We start from the raw sequence: 20,745 nt of genomic DNA, 5'->3' as shown, positions 1-20,745 counted from the left end.
TTCCCGTCTACCCCTCCCTTCTCTCCCAGCATTGTAGGATGTCTCTGGAAGTCCATTTGTCCGCCCTCACTGTCATTTCCTGGGTCCCAGCTGCCCATCATTTCCCATGTACTGGAATCCCTCAGTCCAAAACATCTAAGGACTTTCATCTCCACTCCCATTGAACAGCCCACACTGGACAGAGCCCAAAGGCTGGCCCATCCTCCTGACCTCAGGGTCCTTTTCAGATGTCCGGTCTGGTTTTGGAAAGGGAGTTTGCCTCATGTCCACTGCCAGTATCCACCTCCCAGCCACTTCTCTGTCTCAGATCCTTCTCAGGAGATCCCAGACCTGTTTGGATGTGGGTCTCTGTCTGGATGTCCAGGAGGAGATTCCCTTGAAGTAGGACCAAAGGGGAATTGTAATGCAAAGAAAATAATGCTTTGCATGAATGCCCTGCTCTTTAAATCTCCCCAAATACCACTCTACCTTCTTTGGGAGCAGCAGATTTTAATGACAAGTGAAAGGTAACCAGAAGGAACTATGATAGGGAACAAAACTACTAGGAAGTGATGGCTAAGTATCAATGTTCCTAGAGTCCAAGGAAAATCACCCATATCCTGCTTCCCTCACAAAAGTTATGGCCTTCTGGGGAGATTACATTCTGGGTTGATCCTTGTTCGTAGCTTTTTTTCTCTGTCCCAAGGACTGCCCTTTTCTGCCCCTGAAAAGGAGAAAGTCTCCTCCATTAATCTCCTTCATTATAGGGATTTCCTTTTCTTTTCTTTCTTTTTTTTTTTGTGAGGAAGATCAGCCCTGAGCTAAGATCCGTGCTAATCCTGCTCTTTTTACTGAGGATGACCGGCTCTGAGCTAACATCTATTGCCAATCCTCCTCCTTTTTTTTCCCCCTTTTTCCCCCCAAAGCCCCAGTAGATAGTTGTACGTCATAGTTGCACATCCTTCTAGTTGCTGTATGTGGGACGGGGCCTCAGCATGGCCAGAGAAGCAGTGCGTCGGTGCACACCCAGGATCCGAACCCGGGCCACCAGCAGCGGAGCGCGTGCACCCAACCGCTAAGCCACGGGGCTGGCCCAGGGATTTCCTTTTCTTAACAGTGGGATCTTTCCACATCTTCACACCCTCCCCCGCCCCCGCAGAACCTACAAACACACACAGACACTCACACACATGGCACAGAACTATCAGTGGCACTCAATAATCCCTAACCAATACATCTCTCAAAATTTACATTTTTCAGTCTAGATTAACCTCTATTACTCAGTCTGGATCTCATGGACTTCAAAACTCATTCCCTCACCCTCTGGCCATTACTGGTTTGGTAATCTCTCATTCTCCTTTTGGCCATCCAAAGGTATCTGCATGTCTTTAAGTAAGAGTATGAAGCATGGGGCAGGTGGGTCATAATTTTAGCAAAGCTAGCATCTTTAGGTGATCTAATCTTTACTCTCATCCTTTAAAAGATTTAACCCCTGCAGACAGCCACTGTTTCTCTTGCATCTTCATATTCTGCTGCCCTAGTGGTTATTCCCATCAGCATATAATCATGTTCCAGTATCCTCCCTATCCTCCATTTTAAACAAATACCTTCCCTTGATGACACTTCCCTACCAATTATTGTTCCACACATCTGCTGCCCTTCTCAGCAAAACTTCCATGATAAGTTGTCTAAATGGGTTGTCTCCACTTCCTCACCACCCCCTCCAGCAAGTCTTGCATCCCCTTCTGTCCTCTAAACTGCTTTTTTCTTGTTCTCCAATGAAACATGATGCATGATGGCAAATCAAAATATCATTCCTCTGCCCGTTTAACTTCTCAGTAGCATTGAACACGCTGCCTACTTCCTCTTCCTTGAAATCTTCTGGATTTCATGAAACCACCATCCTCTGGTTTTCTTCCTTCCTATGTGGATCCTATTCTTGGACTCATTTTTTGGCTCCTCTTCCTCTAAGCTTCTCTACAGGTTGACATGCTCTAGGTCATGGCTTTGGGCTCTCTTTTCCTCCTTGTACATTTTCTCTCTTAGAAATTTCTTGTAATCAATTTGTATATGCTAAATCTTCACAGCTATTTGTACGTCAATCATACCTCAATGAAGTGGTTTACAAAATAAAATAAAACGTTTCTTTCCTTTTTATGACTGTACATAACACCTACATCTACCAACCTCTGTATCAATCAGGATGTGTGGTGATGAACAACAACAACAAAAGGCTCAGGATTGCTCAACCGAAAAGAAATTTTATTCAAGGCTACCAGGTTGCACATGTCGTCAATAAGAGAGCTGGAGAACCAATACTGGAAAGCAAGCAGTATCTACTTGGAAACCAGGATTGGAAAGCAAGGTGAGTCTGAGTGGTAGAACCAATCACGAAGGTCATGCCTGAGGAATAGCCTAGTTTTGACATTTTTGTTTGCAACATTGCTACTCTGGCAGAGAAGTTGCTTTTGGGGCTATCTTCCCCATACCATTTCCTACTAGAAGCCTTTATATTTATTTGTTTTATGAATAATTCAGCGTTATTCACAGTAGCCAAGACTTGGAAGCAACCTAAGTGCCCATCAAGGGACGAATGGATAAAGAAGATGTGGTATATATACACAATGGAATACTACTCAGCCATAAGAAACGATGAAATCCAGCCATTTGTGACAACATGGATAGACATTGAGGGTATTATGTAAAGTGAAATAAGTCAGAGGGAGAAGGTCAAATACCATATGATGTCACTCATTAAGTAGTAGATAATAAAAACAACAAACAAACACATAGAGATGGAGATTGGATTGGTGGTGTCCAGAGGGGAAGGGAGGAGGGAGGAGGGCGAAAGGGATAATTAGGCACATGTGTGTGGTGGTGGATTGTAATTAGTATTTGGGTGGTGAACATGAGAACATGATGTAATCCATGCAGAAACAGAAGTATAATGATGTACACTTGAAATTCATACAATGTTATAAACTAATGTTACCACAATAAACAAATAAAAAATAAAGGTAATTCTATAATTTTTATACTTATATATAGATGCCTGCATATATATATGTAAACCTAGCCATATATTATGAATATTGTTTTGCCTTTAGAGATTTTTTCTTCCTTTTAAAAAACAACTTTATTAAGATATAATTCATATATCATAAAACTCACCCTTTGCAGTGTACAACACAGTGGTTTTTATTATATACAGAGTTGTACAACTATGAACACAATCTAATTTAAGAGTATTTTTATCTTTCAAAAACAAACCCTATATCAGTTCATCAAAAATACATAACAATCCAAATCCAAAATTAGCTGAAACTAGAGCTTCAAAATACATGAAGGAATTATTGACAATAATAAAGGAATAAATAGACAAATCCAGAATCATAATTGTGGACTTTTAACATCTTTCTGCCAGATATTTACACAAGTAGACAAAATAATCACAAACAATATTAAGTTGAACACTACCAACCAACTTGACCTGATCATATTTATGAAACCTAACCCCTACCAACTTTAGAGTACACCTTCTTTGTGAATGCACATGGACCATCTATGTATTTCTGGATTCAATTTGCTAGTGTTTTGCTGAGGAGGTTTTTGCATATGTATTCTTATTGGTCTGCAGTTTTTTTTTAATTGTGGTGTCTTTGTCTGGTTTTTGTATCTGGGAAAGACTCATATAATGAGTTCAGATGTGTTTCCCTCTCTTCTATATCGTGGAAGAGTTTGTGAATAATTGATATTGTCTTCGTCATGTGTTTGGTACAATTGTCTGGTGAAGCCATCTGGGCCTGAATTTCCCTTTGTGAGAATTTTTTTTAATTACTAAATTAATATATTTACTTGTTATGAGTCTATTTAAATTTTCTATTTCTTCTTGATTCAGTTTTGGTAGTTTGTGTCTTTCTAGGAATTTGTTCATTTCATTTATGTAATTTTTAGCATACTATTTCCTTATAATTCTATTTATTTCTATAAGGTTGGAAGTAATACCCTCTCTTTCATTCTGAATTTAGCAATTTGTATCACCTTTCTCTTTTTATTCAACAGTCTAATAAAGTTTGTCTGTTATGTTGATCTTTACAATGGAACTTATTTTGATATTGGTATTATCTATTATTTTGATATTGGTATTATCTATATATTTTCTGTTCTCTAGTTCATTAAATTCCTCCATAATCCTTATTTCCTTCCTCTGCTTGCCTTAGGTTTAGTTTGCTCTTCTTTCTTTCATTATTTTAAGGTGGCAAGTTAGGTTTTTGATATCTTTCTTTTCAATGTAGGTTTTTATAGCTATAAATTTCGAATAAGCACTTCTTTAGCTGCATCCCATAATTTTTGGTATATAGTGTGTTCATTTTACCTCATTTCAAAGTATTTTCTAATTTCTCATTTTTTCCTTGACTTATAATCTATATATTAGTGGGTGGTTTAATTTTCACATATTTGCAAATTTCCCAAATTTCCTTCTGTTATTGATTTCTATTTTTCCTCCATTGTGATCAGATAACATGCTTTTAATCTTTTTAAAATTTACTCAAGCTCTAACTTATGGTCTGTCTGGGAAATGTTTCATGTGTGCTCAAGAAGAAAGTGTATTCTGTTCTTTGTGGAGAGAGTGTTTGACAGATATCCATTAGATCTAACTTGTTTATAGTTTTGTTCAAATCTTCTATTTCCTAATTGATCTTACGCATGGTTGTTGTATCCATTATTGCAAGTATAGTATTGAAGTCTCCAGTTTTTATTATTGAATTGCCTATTTCTTCCATCAATTCTGTCAGTGTTTTGTTCACATATTCTGGAACTTTGTAGGTGAAAATATGTTTATAATTGTTATCACTTCCTGATGATTGATCTTTCTCCATTATAAAATATTCCCCTTAGTTTGTAGTAATGTTTTTTTGCTTGAAAGTCTATTTTTCTGCTATTAGGATAGTCACCACAGCTTTTGATTATGGCTGTTTGCATGATACATGTTTTTCAATCCTTTATATTTTACCTATATGTATCTTTGAATCTAAAATTTTGTCTCTTGCAGGCAGCACAGGTTTGGATCTCTTTATTGCATGAAAATTATTATTTTTTCAGTTTTGTTGAGATATAATTGGCATCACTGTATGAGTTCCAAGTGTTCAGCTTAACCTTTTGACTTACATATATTGTGAAATGATTACCACAATAGGTTCAGCTAACATTCATCTTCTCATATAGATACAATAAAAAGAAAAGAAAGGAAAAGGAAAAAAATTGTCTCCTTGTGATAAGAACTCAGAGGATTTACTCTAACAACTTCCCTATATATCATACAGCAGTGTTAAGTATAGTCATCATGTTGTCCATACATCTCTAGTACTTACTTATTTTATAAGTGGAAGTTCGCACCTTTTGACCACCTCCTCCAATTACCCTGTCCCCCCGTTCCACCTCTGGTAACCACAAGTCTGATCTCTTTTTCTATGAGTTTTTTTTTTTTTTTTTTTTTAGATTCCACATATAAGTGAGACATACAGTATTTGTCTTTCTCTGTCTTATTTCACTTAAAATAATATCTTCAAGGTCCATCCATGTTGTCACAAATGGTAGAATTTGCTTGGTTTCTATGGCTGAACCACCACTCATCCATTGATGGACACTGAGGTTGTTTCCATGTCTTGGCTGTTACAAATAATGCTGCTATGAACATGGGGGTGCAGATGTCTTTTCGAGTTAGTGTTTTTGTTTCCTTTGGATATATGCCCAGAAGTGGAATTGCTGGTTCATATGGTAGTTCCATTTTTAATCTTTTGAGGATCCTCCATACTGTTTTCAATAGTGGCTGCATCAATTTACATTCACACCAAAAGCGCAAAAGGGTTCCCTTTTCCCATATCCACCCTAGCATTTGTTTCTCTTGTCTTATTGATGATGGTGATTCTAACAGGCATGAGGTGATATCTCATTGTGGCTTCCATTTGCATTTCCCAACGACTAGTGATGTTGAGCATCTTTCATGTACCTGTGGCTCTTTCATATATTTTCTTTGCAGACATGTCTATTCAGGTCCTTTGCCCATTTTTAAATTGGATTATTTGTTTTTTGCTATTGAGTTGTATGAATTCTTTATATATTTTGGATATTAACTGCTTATCAGATATATGGTTTGCAAATATTTTTTCCCATTCTGTAGGTTCTCTTTTTACTTTGTCGATGGTTTCTTTTGTTGTGCAGAACTTTTTTAGTTTGGTGTGGTTCCACTTGTTTATTTTTGATTTTGTTGCTTATTGCTTTAGGTGTCATATCCAAAAAAATCATTACTAAGACCCACGCCAAGGAGCTTTATTCTTATGTTTTCTTCCAGGAGTCTTTAATCCTTTTTAAGTTAATTTTTTGTGAGTGGTGTAAGATATGGGTCCAGTTTCATTATTTTACATGTGAATATCCAATTATCCTAGCACCATTTATTGAAGAGACTGTCTTTTTTCCATTGAGCATTCTTGGCTCCATTGTCAAATATTAGTTGACTATATATACTTGGGTTTATTTCTGGGCTCTTGATTCCATTTCATTGGTCTATGTGTCTGTTTTTATGCCAGTACCATACTGTTTTGATGACTATAGCTTTATAATATAGCTTGAAATCAGGAAGTGTGATGCTTCCTTTGTTCTTCTTTCTCAGGATTTCTTTGGCTATTTGGGATCTTTTGTGGTTCCATATTAATTTTAGGAATGCTTTTTCTACTTCTGTAAAAAATGCCATTGGAATCTTGATAAGAATTGCATTGAATCTATAGATGGGTTTTGGTAGTATTGACACTTTAACAATGTTAATTCTTCCAATCCATGAACACAAGATGCCTTTTCATTTATTGTTTCTTCTTCAATTTTTTCATCAATGTCTTGTAGTTTTCAGAGTAGAGATCTTTTACCTCCTTAGTTAAATTTATTCCTGAGTATTTTATTCTTTTTGATGCTATTGTAAATGGGATCGACTTCTTATTTCTTTTTCAAAAAATTTGTCATTAGTGTATAGAAACACTACTGATTTTTGTATGTTAATTTTGTATCCTGCAACATTACTGAACTCATTGATTAGGTCTAAGTTTTTTCATTGAGCCTTTAGGATTTTCTATATATAAAAACATTTCATCTGCAAATAGAGACAACTTCTTCCTTTCAAATTCTGATACCTTTTATTTATTTTTCTTGCCTAAATGTTCTAGCGAGGACTTCCAGTGCTATGTTGAATAGGAGTGTTGAGAGTGGGCACCCTTGTCTTATTCCTGATCTTAGAAGAAAAGCTTTCAACCTTTCACCATTGAGTATGACATTAGATGTGGGCTTTGTTTCTTTTTGCCCCTCTTTCTCTGCCTTCTCTGGTTTTAACTGAGCTTTTCATATGATTCCATTATTTTCTCTCAGTGTACTGCTTTTACTTCTTTTCAAATTGTTGTTAGTGGTTGCCCTAGAGTTTACAATATACACTTTTGCTAATCTAAGTCCACCTTCAAATAACACTGTATGGCTTCGTGTGTAGTGTGGGTACCTTATAAAAGACTATTCCCACTTCCTCCGTTCCATCACTTGGGATACTTCTGTCCATCATTTCACTTATCCATATGCTGTAATAACCCAATATATTGTTACTATTATTTTTTAGAAAATGGTTATCATTTAGATGACATAAGAATAAGAAACATAGAAGATGTTATTTACCTCCATTTAACACTTCACTGACTCCCTTCCTTTCTTTAGGTAGACTCAAATTTCTGACCTACATTATTCCCTTTCTGCCTGAAGAACGTCTCTTAGCATTTCTTGGAAGGCAGGTTTCCTGGAGTTTAATTTGCTCAACTTCTATTTGTCTTAGAAAGTCTTTATTCCTTGTTCACTTTTGAATGATAATTTTCTGGGAAGAGAATTCCAGGTAGGTTTATTTTCTTTTCAATCAATACTTTAAATATTTCACTCAACTCTCTTCTTCTTTGCATGAGTTCTGATGAGAAGTCGGCTGTAATCCTTGTCCATATTCCTCTATAGGTAAAGTGTTTTCCTCCTCTAGCTTATTCTTTCAATAGTTTTCTTAGTTTTTAGTGTTATACAGTTTGAATATAATATGTCTAGATATGTGTGTGTGTGTATTTAATATATATGCTGCTTGGTATTTGCTGAGATTCCTGAATCTGGGGTTGGCTGTAAATCATTTGTTTTGGCAGTTCTTGACCCATATTGTTTCCAGTATTCATTCTTCTCTGTTATTTCTATCTTCTGTCTGTTTTTGGTATTTGGATTAATATGTCAAACCTTTCCAATTTCACATGGCAGCATGTTCAGTTACATTTTTTTTTCTATTTTTCTCCTCTTTGCACTTCCGCTTGGAAAGTTTTATAGACCTATGACCTATCTTCAAGCTCACCGACTCTTTCCTTGTTCATGCTGAATCTACTGATAACCCCCTCACTTCTGTTACTGTGCTTTTATTTTCTAGTATTTCCTTTTAATTCTTTCTTAGAATTTCCATCTCTCTGCTTACATTACCCATCTGCTTTTGTGTGTGGTCTATTTTTCCATTAGAACCCTTAACCTATTAACCACAGTTATTTTAAATTCCCTGTTTGACAGTTCCTACATGAGTGTCATATCAGAGATTGGTTCTAATACTTGCTTTGTCTCTCCATTCTCTTGATTGTTGGCATGCTTTGTAATTTTATTGTTGAAAGCCAGAAAATTTCTTTTGGGTAATAGGATCTGATGTAATTAGGCATTTAGTGTGAATATTTATGTTAATCTGGCTAGGAGCTAGGCTGTGTTTTATGTTTGCTGCAGTATAATTGCCAGAGGATTCCAGTTTCTCTAATGTCCTTATTTTGGTCCCCTCTCTTGAATTTGGGATTCACAAAGCACTCCTGCTCAGAGAGAATCTGTGTTTTTGAAGCACTTTCAGTTATAATCCACTGGTATTTCTCTGGATCCCGAATGATGTGGTGGTAAGATGTGGGGGAGGGAGAGAATTCTACAGCTTCATGAATAAATCTCAGACTTTTAGAGGGACTGTGTCTCTGGGCTGCAACTTTCACAAGTGTTTCTCCAGAGGCATTACCTTCTTCCCATGACTTCTATCCTTTCCCTGGATGCAGTATTCCCAAACTATTTCCTGGAAGCCTTGGCCCCTACTGACTTTTCTGTTTCCCTTAGGTGAGACAGGAAGGCTAGAGGGGGCTGGGATGGGAGGAATACCCTTCCTCTACCTAGGATAAGGGTCCCGCCAAGTCTTTTCCCTGCAGAGTAGGCCTTTGTCATGGAAAAGACTCTGGCAGTATTTTCACAATGATTACTCTTGCTCTCTCCCAGCCACAAAAACCAGGGCATCTTTCTCAGATCTTTACCAGGAAAATCTGTTTCCTGGAGTGCAAACCCCTGAACCTGTGGATGCCCCCTAAGACTGCAGCAGCCAGGGGTGGGTAGGGGAAGCAGATTCTCACTCTCCTGCTGGTACACACTCAGCCTCAAGAAATTCATCTTATAAGTGTTCTCACCAGTTTACGACTACAGAGGATTCTGATCCAGGAAGGCAGATCTCGGTTTTGACACTCTGGATTCCACTGTCACTCAAGATTTTACGTGGTGGTTTGTCCTGACAGCTCAGTTCTCTGATGAGTCCAAAATATAGGTTGATTGAGTTTTTCCAGCATTTTCTTGTTTTAAGGATGGGATTGGTGATCTCTACCCTCTTTATATGTTGGAGCTGAAATGAGAGGTTTTATCTGTGACCATTTTTGAAATGTGCCACAATCAGTATAAGCCTACGATTTTCAAATATTGTGGTAAGTACCAACAGAAGCAGATAAACGTTGAAAGTACTTGTCTCAGGGAGCCAGCAGGAGGAGAGTGTGTGTGTGTGTGTGTGTGTGTGTGTGTGTGTGTGTGTGGTGGGAAGGGGTGAGGTTTGGGAGGGGGGTGGATGGATTTAGAATCAAGTGATTTCTGTTTTCATCCAACACTTGTATTACTATTTAACCTTTAAAGTTGTATACATATACGATTTCAGAAAATTAAATAATAGGTGGTGCATTTTATGTAGAAGTAGTCTATCGAAATTTTACATAGGAGAATACATGGAAATTCTAAGCATGATTTCAAGAAGATTACATAAACGCCCCCAATAGATACAATTGCTAAAGCAACTGTTATCTCTCATTGATGTCAGTTGTCACTATTTGTTAACTGACATGCATGTGTAGGGGAGGAAGAACTATTCCTCTACCCTCTAGGTCCTTCTGGCTGGTCTAAGAATTAAATGGACATGAGAAAGAATAACAGGTATACATGGGGGAAACAAATTTAATAACCTGTATACATGGGAGAAATCCAGGAAAACTGAGTAACTCCCCAAAATGGTGGAAGCCACTACCTTATATATCACCTTCAACTAAGGACAAAGGATGACAGTTGGGGTAGTGGTTTGGGTCTTCAAAGGGGAGGAGGGCAATTTAACTGGAGATGTGAAAGCAACTGTTTGATAAACAAATGTTGACCATGCCTTGCAAAGACAATGAGAGATGGGGAGGACTTTGATTGAAAGGCCCTTGTTAGGTTCCTCCCTGTCTATCACAGCTAGTTTATATTATACTATAGTTATCTTATGGTATTAGCTCCTTCCTGGAACAGGCCTTCTATCTCAAATTCTTTTAGGCAGTTAGGGGGAAGGTCAAAGTTTCTTTCAGAGTCTTTTGTTCTTAAAAAGAATCAAGCTAAAGAGACACATTTTGCAGTGGCAAATCTGATCCCCCACAGTCCCTACCTTGAAACTTTAAGAAGTTTCACTGTCCAGAAGCTGAGTTGGTAGATCATTCCATCTCATTGAACCAGTCTCTTAGTCCTGACAATAGGTCAGTCTAGTTAAATTCATTTTAGAAGGCAGTGATGCAGGTGGGCTCCCAAAGTTAGGCCTATATTGTGTAAGCAAGCAATCAGGTATTTAATAAGAAGCATTTCTATAGAAACAAACAAACAAACAAAAAACAAAGTTAATGGTTGGAGGAAATTATAAACCAGTTTCTGAGCCCAGGAGGCAGCCAGTCAAGAAGATTTCTAGATGTCAGGGTTGAAGGATCTTTTGCAGTTTTCAATGTCTTTGATGATGTCATTGGGTGTTCAAGTATCTTTTGAGTGGCTTACACAGCAACGGGCATGCTATCTTGGTGATCTCTCAAGTTTATATCAAGTTGTCCAGCTTCAGTTTGCAAGGCTTCAGGAACAAGTGTGGTTTTAGTTCTCAATGATTCCAGATGGAAATGATGAAAAAAATTGAAAACGTTAGTTTGGAGATTTGTAGCTAGATATTTCAGGAGACTAGAAGAATTCAGGATCCAGTCCAATTTATAGGTAGAAAACAAAAACCTCAAGGACAATTAACAGAACTAGAATGTGTCTTATAGTTTTCTACTGAGACATAATTTTTCCCTCTAAATTCACACTGATTTTTACCAAAGATAGCCAAATTAAGACTAATTGGTTTGCAAAATAAGTCTAGTTTCAATAAACTTGGCCCAATTATTTACATAAGTACAGCAAGAATAGCAATTGTTCATATAGGCTCTTTTAAATTCGCTTTGCTGGAACTTTTTATAAGGAATCTCAGATTGAACTTTAAAGGCCTCTCGAGGCCAGGAAAGCCAAGCCAAGGACTTGTCATCAGACTCCACCTGCAATAACTTAGATTTGGGTGGATTCTTCTCTTCTCAAGGTCTCCAAAATATCCTGAGGTTCTTTGTACCTGCCATGGAAGTGACCTTCTTTACTCACCTGGTAAGGTTGCTGGGAACCCTCTAAGCACGGTAGTAGGCCAATATTTCCAAGTGGCTGTATTTGTCTCATAAAGTCAATCTTTGTCCCTCAAAGCTGTTTGGTCACATCCAAGTCTACGCATGTTTCTATCAAATATGACATTCTAGTCAAAGCTTTGGTAATATAACCAATGTTTCCAATTGTGTCCTGTTATAAGGAGAACAGATTCTTATTGAACTTATGGAAATAAATATATAGCCATGGAAATAAGAATACTCACTCACTAAGAGTTTCCAAATTCTGGAGGGGTCAGGTAGGGAGAAAAAGATAAATGTTTCAATTCTGCTAACAAAAGTATAATTTACCAAGTTGCTATAAGTCATACTTAGCTTCAGAGAAAAGAGAAAAAGGATTTCTTAAATCTGAAAACAAAACATTAAAAAATCAGCAATAGTTCAAATGAAAAGCCATAAAAATTATAATCATCCTCATCAGTTCATTCAGTCCCATGTAATCAACTCTTGATCTTGGTCTTCTGTTAGCAGTGTCATGAAGTCATCAGTTTCTCCGTCAGAGTTCTGTAATTTCTTACCCAGTTCAGTTTTATGATCTGAAAGTTCATCAGAAACCTGTATTTTATAGTAAGTGTCAGAGTCCTTTGCATGAATCTCTCTGAAGATGAAACGTATTTGCAAAAGCAGAGTAAAACAAAACTGTAAATGACAAAAGACTTAAAAATGGCAATTGAAAAAGAAAGTTATTTTTGTGACATATAACATTTTAATATAACAACTAAAATTATGACTGATAACCAGGACAGATCAGAATTTTAGGAATGTTATATAATTTTTAAGACACTTATATCAATTACATTTACCCACATAATATCATAGACCCCTATGAAACAAAGCTTGGTTATCCATTTAACCAAAGTGACAACAGAAGCTATTAAAGGCAATCATAGAGAATTAAACAGTTAAAAAAAAATACCTTAGTTCTCTTAATAGAGAGACCTCAGTGTTTTTGAACATAGGAAATTATTCTGACAAAACATAGAATTTCTGTCTTTTAGGTAGAGTTACTCAAAGGTAAAGAAAAACCTTTTATAATTTCTTTATCAAGAGCAGACTAAAGGTTTAAGAAAATTATCCTTTAAAGAGAGAGAAAACCAAATTCTAATTTTGCACCAGCTTACTTTTGATGTTAAAACTCATTTACTTAATTAAATTCGTTTCAGTCTTAGCCAACTTGACCATGTCTATAACTCTTTTCTCAGAGTTTTTTCCATAAATCTTCTATAACCTTTTTAACACAAAAATAACCCTTATTTCTTACACCTTCTTTACTGAAAACATACATCTTACATTCCTTGAATTCAAAGATGTTTTCCTTATTAATTTTTAGTAGCTTTAATCACAAATTAGAATTTTTTAACCGTTAGAAACCTTAGTTTTTAAGTAAAAACTAAGAAGTAAGCAATTATGAACTGTCTTTTACATTACCATTTTGTGAATGGCAAGTTTATAAATACTTTTTATAATTTCTAGAAACATGCTATTTCATAGTACAAACTTTTAATGAAATACAAGACATGTTTACTAATAGACCTAAACATCTTTTAGTTTCTCTGTAATAAAAAGCCAAAAGTAGATAAACCTATATTTAGTAATTAACGTCTGATACTTTATCTTATTTGTAAATGATCTAGATATTCAACGAATTTTCTATCATTTAATTTAACTGAGCAAAACTTCAAAGTTTTAAGTTACCAAGGAGATTTTGGAAGTTGGTTTAAATACACATCATAAAAAAATTATTTTTAAAAGTTTATCTACAAACTCTTATCTCACTTACATCTAAATCATTTGCTGCCAACAATTATGTTTAGATTACCCACGGAAACTTTATGAGACAGTAGACAAAGTTAGCTATCATTCCAAGTTATTGTTTCTGCTGACAAATTTCGTAATTGAAATAACATGAGCTTCTTTGACTAGTAAACCCAGACTGCATGTCTGTATCATATGCAATGCTGATAACTCTGAGGACATGTCCATTTTAATCTCACCAATAAACTTAAATAAGCTTTTATTTATCAAAGATTATTTTATATCATATTCACTTCAAAATCATTTGGGTTAGTTTCCAGCAAATTTGTAAGTAATGTCTATAAGTGCTTACTTTAATCCAACTAAATAGAGCTCTTTTAGAAATTATACCATCCTGAGGTGAAATATCGCACATAGATAACGTAGACACACATACCCAGAGATTCCACAGCTATTCTTTTAAAATTATTTTCATGAATCAGGTACAGTAATATGAGGCTCACTAGTTATGAAAGAATAGTTGGATCCAAATTTCGTTTTAGCAATTGGAAAGAGTTAACTTCACCTGCTAAATCTTTTTACTAATATTTGTGGGGAGAACATTTAAGACTTTTTAATTTTCAAGTATTTCCTCTCTCTTTTTTAAGACAATGATAGTTGCTTTAAATTTCTCAAATACTTGGGTTGTAGCCTGAATGATATCAAAAGGCTGATCTGCTCATTTAATTACATTTTCTTTAATTTGCTTCTTTACAGCAGGGAGATTTTTAACTTAGGAGATAAATTGGAAGACTTTTATGTTCTAAAGCTTCAGGACAATGTATCACACCTTTAAAAAGTCTGCACAAAGCACTTAACAAAGGCCCTCTTTCTAAGTGCACAACTTAACCCTAGACCAATTTACCTTGGGGGGTGGGGGGCTTTTATTACCTTTTTTTATTAGTGCCTGCTGTTAGCCTCTAGTTTTTATCTCATACTGTATGGGCTCAGGGAACCCTATTGACTTCCTTTTAGTATTTTTAATTAACATTGTCTGAAGGGCAGATTTATATGCTGTCTTACAATATCAGGCAGGGGAAACGTTCCCCAGTGAGACACAATGTCTGTCTCCACAATACAACCTATAATAGAATCATGCAAAAAAGATGTAAAGCCCATTTAAATATACCAATTTTCAAACAAAATTTTATCTTAATTCCATCAACTCTTATACCTCTAATCATAGCTCTATTAGGACTTCATCAACAAGTCTCGGTCTTAATAATATTGGATAAGGGAAGCATTCCCAGCCAAATATAATGTCCACTTTGAAAACACACTCCGGCCAAATTGGTAAAACCTCTTCGGATAATACTAGCTCAAGAATTCTAACCTTTATAATCCTATCAACCCTTATACTTTTATGCTTTTTTTCAGTCTAATTGTAGCCTGAGTCAGGGTCCCAACAATAGATTTTGGTACCACAGCTTGTGGGGTTCCTGTATGAGGGAGTTGCAGAATTTCTCTTCTCCATCTCCTGGTTATTTTACCCATTTTTGTGCAAAAGGCTTTGAGTCTCCAGCAAGATGTTTAGTCAAGGGACCCTGGCCCTTTTGTTAATTGTTAAGTTGATTAACCGGCCTAATTGTTGCACCAAGCAATTGTTGGTCAGGTTTCTCATTGTGATTTCTACCTTCAGGCTTTTTAAATAGAGCAGACTTGTTTGGGGCCCTTTAGTTTTGGGGGGCGCCTAGGGTATCCCTTTGGCCCACCCAACCTTAGGCAGTGCTGTATTAAACCTTTGTTCAAACCCCAGTAATGTCCATTTTATTTACCCCATTTTTTAAAATAATCATCTTGAGATTTCCATCCTGCTGGGATGAGTCTCATGACTCTTCCCTTTCTGATTCCTCTTTGTTTCCCCTTTTAATATTTGCCTTATTTACCTTATTTTCTAAAAATCCTTAAAAATTTTTTTTTTTACCTTGTAGGGAAGAGTCCCTTGACTTTCCCTGGACTTCTTTTTATTCTTTTGTTAATTAACTCAATGTTTTCATTAGCATCTCTAAGACCATGGGAGGAAACTGAGACCTCAAATTTGATGAAGTTCTTGAGGCTAGTCATTATATCTTTGTATTTTCTTTTTAATTTGGTGTTTTTATAGGTACCAATAAAACATATGTTTATGAGAGCCGTCTAAACATTTTTCCAACTTAGAAGTTTTTCCAATTTAAATGATCCATTGTCTGGCCATTGACAAGTCGGATCTTAATAGTGACTCAAACCAATAAGCCTTTTATGGCCTAACCATGGACACAAGAGATGTCCCCCAAAGAGAGTGCAAAAGAATCAGCCCTCAAAAGATCCAGAAAGTTAACTCCCAAAGAAGTCTAAGAAAGCAAAGGCCTTCATTGCACAGGCAGAGTACACTAACACACAATGAAGGTTGAGATGATGAAGGCCCCTTAGGGACTGGGACCCCTTATGACAAAATCCACTCAGAGCTGATAGAGCCAGGCAAAGAAAGAATGTCTCAGAACCCCAGTCTCTGTGACTGGCCACCAAGATGCACACCAGTATGTGCATCCCCCAGATGGCAGAGATCAGAAAGGTCACAAAGCCAAGCTCTCAAAACATAGAAGAAGACAAAAGAAAAAACCTTACTTATATGCACATTAACAGCTTTAGGTAAGCCTTGAGTTTCTTGGAGCCCAACTAATACCTAGGAGGAAGGTGCTGCGGCATGCAGGATTGTATGTGTTTTACAAAGTACCTCAGTGCACAGAAATTTTCTTGAGGTTGGAGGGAGACCCGTGTCATCTACTCCATTCCATGACCAACTTATCCTATCACGGGAGTCTTCTTGAGGTGGTGAGTACCCTAATGGCTCTTAAATGCTTGACACATGCCCACCAATATTGCAGCCCTTTTGGCTTCCAAGATGCCCCTTAGCAACAGCTTTCTCCTCATGCACGTATTAACCCATAGCAAAGTTTACTGTGGGACCAGCCTAGAGAACAGTCTTATGGAGATGCCTGCATCTTGCCCTGTTTTTTTCTTTTTATGACAAACGACACAAAGACAAGGAAAAATAGTGACCATCTCTGGGAGTAGAAGGGTCAATAAACCAAGAGTACTCAAACCAAATTTCCCAGAGTCTCTGAGTCCAAGAAGCTAGTCTCACCAATACTTTCTCCTACTAATCTAAATTTAGAAAAGGAAAAAAAAAGTCGCCACTCTCGCTTCCACTGAACCCTGCAGGCAGAGATGCGGGAGACTGACATGGCAAGAACTCTTACCTCCTGCCGGCTCTTGTCAGAGGTCCAGGATCTCTCAGCTGTAGTAGTCCAGGAGTGAGCAGTGTCCAGCCAGTGATGTTTTATCCCATCCTTGTCTCCAAACTGTAGGGAAGGAAGAACTATTCCTCTACCCTCTAGGTCCTTCTGGCTTGTCTAAGAATTAAATACCATCTTCAGATAAGGACAAAAGAGGACGTTGGGGGTAGTAGTTTGGGACTTCAGAGGGGAGGAAGGCAATTTACATGGAGCTGGGAAAGCAACTGTTTGATATACAAATGTTGACCATGCCTTGCCAAGACAATGAGAGATGGGGAGGACTTTGATTGAAAGGCCCTTGTTAGGTTCCTCCCTATCTATCACACCTGGTTTATATTATCCTATAGTTATCTTATGGTATTAGCTCTTTCCTGGAACAGGCCTTCTATCTTAAATTCCTTTAGGCAGTTAGGGGGAAGGTCAAGGTTTCTTTCAGAGTCTTTTCTTCTTAAAAACAATCAAGCCAAAGAGACATATTTTGGGGTGGCAAATTCTGATTCCTCACACATGTATTGCTCATGATCACAGCAGGTTTGCACACTAAGTGACTGGGGTAATAGTGTGAAAGTTTCCTCTGATAAATCTTGGGGAAACAAGGGAAGAGAAGGTACTACATTCCCGTTTCCTGATTGAAGAAACCAAGGCTAAAAGAGATTCAGGAACATGCTGAAAGTCATACACTAAGTAAGTGGTGGATCTGGGACAGTCTCCCAAGTCTCTCTGATATCAGCATCCGTGTTCTTTCCCATATACTTCTCTGCCTGTCCTAGAATGCACATTTTTGAGGAGTCACAGCTTTATCAGAAAACGAACGGTGTTATTTTTTACATCTAGGTTTGGGAACCAAAATTACTGAGGGACATACAAGGAGAGATGAATACAATCATCCAGTTCTTTTCAGAAATCACAAATTCCTAGGCCTTCTCAAATGGATTTAGAAGCTAGAAACAAAGACAGAAATCTTCCAAATTTATTTCATGAAGATAGCCTAAACCCTGATTCCAAAACCTGTAAAAGCTAGTAAATGCACACAAACCTACAAGCACACAGATACACACAAACTTGCATGCGTACACGTGCATGTGTGCACACACACAGAAATATGGATCTACCTCATTTAGGAGCATAGGTTTAATTTTTTTATCCATAAAGTTTCAGTGTATAAAGTTCAATAGTATATAGGAAATCTACTACATCCTGGCAGTTTTTCTAGTCATGAGAGGCTGGTATGATATTGAGAAATGTTTTAGTATTTATTTTTGTTTTTTTTTTAATTTTTTGTTTATTACGTTAACATTGGTTTATAACATTGTATAAATTTCAGGAGTACATCATTATACTTCTATTTCTGCATGGATTACATCATGTTCTCATGTTCACCACCGAAATACTAATTACAATCCACCACCACACACATGTGCCTAATTATCCCTTTCACCCTCCTCCCTGCCCCCTTCCCCTTTAGTATTTTAATAATCCATCATATCGATAGGTCAAAGGAGAAAAACCACATCATCTGAAATGTTGAAAAAAACCCTCAAGAAATTCAGTCCATCTCTGATAAACTCTCTGCAGTCTTCCTTAGTTCTTATCCACTTGATCTGTCTTCAGCTGAGAGAATTAACCCTTAACTACTCCCCATCCACAGTCCCTTACCTGAAACTCTCGGGACCAGATGTTTCATAACTCATATACCACACTTCCCATAAGAGCCATCGCAGGGTCTGGAATAGCACTGCTGAATCCAATCAAACAATATTTCTGCAGTGAAACACACATATTCATGCCAAGAAGGATAAATAAAGACTAAAAAGAGCCTCATGTCTGTTCAGGTCATGTTTTACGGGCAAATGAGTCGGGAGAAACAAGTTTGGTTTTCATAGCCTTTGGGGCTTTAGACTTACAATAAGGGATTTTGAATCTGAAGTGTGTTTATGTCGATTCTTCTTGCAGTATATACACGTTTCCCCCTCTATTTTTGTTAGATTTTCTTTAATTGAAGTATAGCATAGAAAGTGAAGAGTGCACAAGCCATGAGAGACAACAATTTGATGACATTTCACAAAGTGAATACACACATCTAACCACCACCAAGACCAAGATCTAGAACATTACTGGCACCCAGAAACCTGTGTTATGTACGCCCCTATCTAGTCATTACACCTGAAAGTTAACCACTATTCTGACCTATGTCAGTATAAGGTTTTTTTTTTTTTTTTTTTGCCTGTTCTTAAGCTTTATACAAATAGAATTATCAATCATGTACATTTTTATGCCTGGCTTCTTTTGCTCAGTATTCTGATATTGAGATCTTCCCATGTTGTTGCATGTAGAGATATTTGCTTGTTTCGTGTCTGTATAGTATTCTATGATATGAATATACCACACTGTATTTATTCATTCAACTGTCGATCGACATTCAGATTGTTTCCAGTTCATGACTATCATCAATAATGATGCTGTGAACGATTTTATCTGTGTGTTTGGAGAACACGTTTGCATTTTGTTGTATATACTTGGATGGTGTGGTAGCCAGTATTCTATGTGGCCCAATGACCCATGTCTTCTTTTTAATAGAGGTAACATTGTTTTATAACATTATATAAATTTCTGGTGTACATCATTATATTTCAACTTCTGTATAGACTACAACGTGTTCACCGCCAAAATCTAGTTGCCATGCATCACCATACACAGGTGCCCCTTTATCCCTTTCGCCCTCTCCCCACCCCCCTTCTCCTCTTGTAACCACCAATCTTTTCTCTGTATCTATGTCATTTTTTTGTTTGTTTATAAACAAACAACCTGACTAAAAAATGGGCAGAGGATCTGAATAGACATTTTGGCAAAGGAGGTATACAGATGGCCAACAGACACATGAAAAAATGTTCAACATCATTTTAGATATAACTCAAATAAATAAAATTAGAAATGAAAGAGGAGACGTTACACGTGATACTACAAAAAAACATAGGATCAGGAGACTACTGTGAACAGTTATATGCCAACAAATTAGATAAACTAGAAGACATAGACAAATTCCTAGAAACACACACCCTACCAAGATGTAATCAGAAAGAAATAGAAAATCAGAATAGATCAATGATGAGTAAAGAGATTGAATCCATAATCAAAAACCTCCCAACACAGAAAACCCCAGGATAAGATAGCTTCACTAGTGAATTCTACCAAACATTTAAAGAAGAATTAACGCCATTCCTTCTGAAACCCTTCCAAAAAATTGATACTCTGATTCCAAAGCCAGATAAGGACACTACAAGAAAAGAAATCTATAGGCAAACATCCCTGATGTATATATACACAAAAGTTCTCAGCAAAATATTAGCAAACCAAATTCTAGAACACCTTAAAAGGATTATACACCATGGCTAAGTGGGATTTATTGCTGGGATGGAAGGATGGTTCAACATACACAAGTCAATAAATGTAATACACTCAATTAATAGAATGAAAGATAAAACTCACACAATCATCTCAATAAATTCAGAAAAAGCATTTCAAAAAATCCCCCACAACATCCTTTCATGATAAAAGCCCTCAACAGATTGGGTATATAAAGATCGTATCTCAACATAATAAAGGCCTTATATGTCAAACCCACATTATACTCAATGGTGAACAAGACAAAGATTCTCACTCTCACCACTCTTATTCAATATAGTACTGGAAGTCCTAGCTAGAGCAATTAGGAAAGACAAAGAAGAAAAAGGCATCCAAATGAGAAAGGAAGAAGTAAAATTGTCATTGTTTGCAAATGATATGATTTTGTATATAGAAAATCCCAAAGACACAGCCAAAAAACTATTGGAAGTAATCAACAAATT

Source organism: Diceros bicornis, chromosome X (assembly GCF_020826845.1).
Source record: "Diceros bicornis minor isolate mBicDic1 chromosome X, mDicBic1.mat.cur, whole genome shotgun sequence".
NCBI lineage: Eukaryota > Metazoa > Chordata > Mammalia > Perissodactyla > Rhinocerotidae > Diceros > Diceros bicornis.
The sequence above is the reverse complement of the archived record's forward strand: the minus strand, read 5'-3'. Positions refer to the sequence as shown.